Here is a 3,615-nt window from a genome sequence, read left to right on the forward strand (position 1 = left end):
TTCCGTTTTTAATTTAATGCCATTTTACATTTCATTAAACGAATTATTTTGCGGCAAAAACTGCCATTGTTTTTATTCATTGTGCTCCAACCGCAGTTTCAGTAACACAATATGCATGTACGTTTTTCTTCCAATGTTTTGCGCTAACGATTTCTAATTATTTTCACTTTTCTTATACGTGGATATTACATAAAGATTATACACATATTTAGGCAAAAACGTTCTGGTTTATTACTCGCCTTATAAGGAATGAGGAAGATGGTTTTACGAATTATAATAACGGCTTCAGGGCGTGTATTTGGAACGTGTGCTTATCTTAAGGGAGACTTTTGAAACCTGAAAAACCAGAAATAATTGAGGATTCATACCTGATTCAGAATTAAAACTTATAAGTGTAAATAATGCAAAATACGCAACTAATTCACTGTTTCGAACGTTTTGGTTAGTGTTATGCAACCATAAGCAATCAATGTATTGCTCTTCTCAAGCTCGTATCTGAAGAACCATTTAAGTAGGCCTGGGTAACAACGTGTTGAGTTGCGCTATTGAGTTGTTGCCGCTGTCTGCGTTAACTAGTTATAACTCATCGGTTAATGAGTTACCAGTAATTTATTAAAGCTTTACGAGACCCGAGACTGAAATTTTTACATCTAAAAAAAGGTCATCAACATTTTTTCACTAGTCGAGTCACGAGTCACGTTTTACTACTTTGTTCAAACAACTAAAAAAGTTATCTCGATTTTCCTAGCAACAGAACTGAGTCCAAAGAAAGTCGACGAGTTTTCTTGTAAAATTGATCACTTAATTTTTTTGCATTAAAAGATTCAGTTTGCCAATATTTTACAGTAAAACGTTAGGAAAAACCCGGTTTTGTGTGAGGCAGTGTGCATATTGACCTAAAAGTGAAAAACCCCAGCTTCCAAGAGTTTTCCAAATAAATGATTATACACTTTTGCTTTTTCAGTTCGGCGAAATATTTTTGGAAAAAGACCCAGAAATAATTAATAGGGCTTTGTCCATAATTCCCAGTTAAGTTTTACAAAAAATTTTGCAAAGCGCTTGAGGAGGCGAATGACGAACAATTTTTCACAGAAAATACCTGAAGATTGTCAGTATTTTAAGTAAAATTAAAGAATAATGCTATTTTTGCATAGAAAGAATTGCTTAATAGAAACTTTGTTAAAACTGAAATGACCTGAAAATTTAAAGGAACTAGGCGATGGGCGGCGAAATTTTCAAATAATTTTTTGTAAACTTTTGCTTTTCAAGATAAACCTAAAAAACTGAATAACGTTATTTGGATTTGTGTCAAATTCAAAGCTAAAATAAGTTTTCTAAAGTTTCCTGCAAATCGATGAATGATTAATTATTTTTGTCATTTTTGACAAATTAATTTTGTAATTTTTCGCTGAAATAACCCGATTATTGTCATAAACAAGAAAATCATCAGAAAAAAATGTTTTTTTTGCGTTTTCGATTAAAAACTCTTAGTTTTGTGATCGCTTTTGGAGAAAACCTTAACGGTTTTCGGGGAAAACGGGAGGAATTTATGTTCGTTTTTGTCCCGATCTCGACGCTGAAAAACGTCTTTGTAATTTTTTTTTATTTTAATTTTTAAGTGAAACTGCAAAATAGAGCGCTTTTGAATAAAAAGTAAAGCAAAAAAATCAGTCAAAGCTAAAAACCCACATCTAAAAAAAAACTACAGAGGTATGGAGATGACGAGATTTCCAAGTAATCTGTTATAAACTTTCGCTTATTCTGTTCGCTTTTTGATAGAAAATTATTTGATTTTTCTTCCAAATTCGACGCTGGAAAGGGATTTACCCTAAGATTGTCAACATTCTTAAGTGAAACTTTAGAAAATTGACTATGTAGGAGAATGAGTAACTTGGCAAAAAAATTCTGAAATTTTTAAAACATTTTTAAAATATTATTAATAAATAGCTCTTACAATAAATCTAAAAACAAGTAAGAAAAAGTCATCAACATTTTCCCGGCAACGAAACAGAGTTACTGCGTCGGTACGTTGGGTTGGCGCACCAAACCATTTACGCAGCATTGCGCCAGCTACTAAAAATTCACTGAGTTACCCAGGCCGAGGAATCTGGGTGTCAGAAATCAATAGAGGAAGTTTCAATTGATTTGATTTTGATTTGATTGATTGATTCAAATCAATACTTTCTTTTTGTGGCAAAGTTTTGCAAGCAAACTGGCAAAATTTTTGTCCGATTTTCTATTGTTTCCGCTGTGCTCTTCTGAAGCAAATTTTTGGGAAAACATTAAGACGGGGAAAGTTGAATATCACCAATCTGTAGAAGTTTCGGTTGACTTTTCTGCTGAATTTGGTTCCATTTGATCAAGTGGTGTCCGTCGGGAGCAATTGTTGATCCTTGGAAAGGTTTGGCGCATTTTAATTTGTTTTCGATGCTCTTCTGAAGCTCGCGCCTGAAGAACCATTCAAGGCAGTAAAAGAATGGAACGAGCAAAAAGCAAAAAAATGAAATTAGTTACATTAAAAGAAGCGGTTCCATCATAAGAAATGATTGATATTTGTAAAGTTTTGGGCGGTTTTTTCATCTGAAATCCCATTTTAGAGGGACCATTTAAGACGGCAGAGTCTGAATGTCACCAATCTGTAGAGGAAGTTTCGGTTGACTTTTCATGGGAATCTTTGGAAGGTTTTTGCCCGATTTTTTTCGATGCTCTTCTAAAAGTCGCATCTAAAAAACCATTCAAAGTAGAGAAATCTATGTACCAGCTATTCTTAGATAGAGTTTCTATTGACTTGTGGTGCGAATTTGAGTCCATTTGATACCGTATTTTTGGCATAGCAATTGTTGATCTTTCGAGAAGTTTTGCGCGATTTAAAAAATGTTGACAATGTTGTTTTGATTTACAGCCTAAATTTTACAATTAGGACAAATTGTTCCATCTGTACACAGGTTCTACACAGGAAACATCAGAGTCAAAGCCGGTAAAGGATAAGAAAAACCATTCATAATTTAATTCATTGGGGAATCTTACTATATTAGGTACTAAGGACTGATTAATATTTTCATGAAAATATGCAAACTTACCTTTTACAAAGCACACAAACTTTACTAAAAACCCGCATAAAACACGAACTCGTTTTTTTTGGATTTGCAATCAATGAATTGGTTTTATATTTCAAACGGAAGATTGACTTTAAACATTGATTGATTTCGAAAAAAAGTTGTTTTAATTGAAATATAAAAACCATTACAAAATTACTGTTCGTAAAAAATACAGTCTTCTGTTATCTATGAAATTAGAAAAATGATCGCGGTTTTGTGCAAGGGTGGCGCAAGATTATTGCAAAATTTCATCTTTTCCGTCCCGTTTTGCATGTTTCTCGGAAGCAAAATGAGCAAGAACGCTTGTTTTTACATCATTCTAGAAATAACTAAATGGCCTTTATTCGAAGTTTCTGAAGAACCATTCGAGCCACAGAATTCGTTTTGGCATCGTTGAATAGAGAATTGAAAACTCGATTCAGTCGTAACAACGTTAGTGAGGAAATTCGAATAGTTTTGGCCCAGAAAGCGAAATTTGAATATCAAACACTTAGGTTCAAGATTATGCCAAAATTTC

Source organism: Dendroctonus ponderosae, unplaced genomic scaffold (assembly GCF_020466585.1).
Source record: "Dendroctonus ponderosae isolate FM_Combo_2020 unplaced genomic scaffold, Dpon_F_20191213v2 Dpon_F_20191213_5, whole genome shotgun sequence".
Classification (NCBI taxonomy): domain Eukaryota; kingdom Metazoa; phylum Arthropoda; class Insecta; order Coleoptera; family Curculionidae; genus Dendroctonus; species Dendroctonus ponderosae.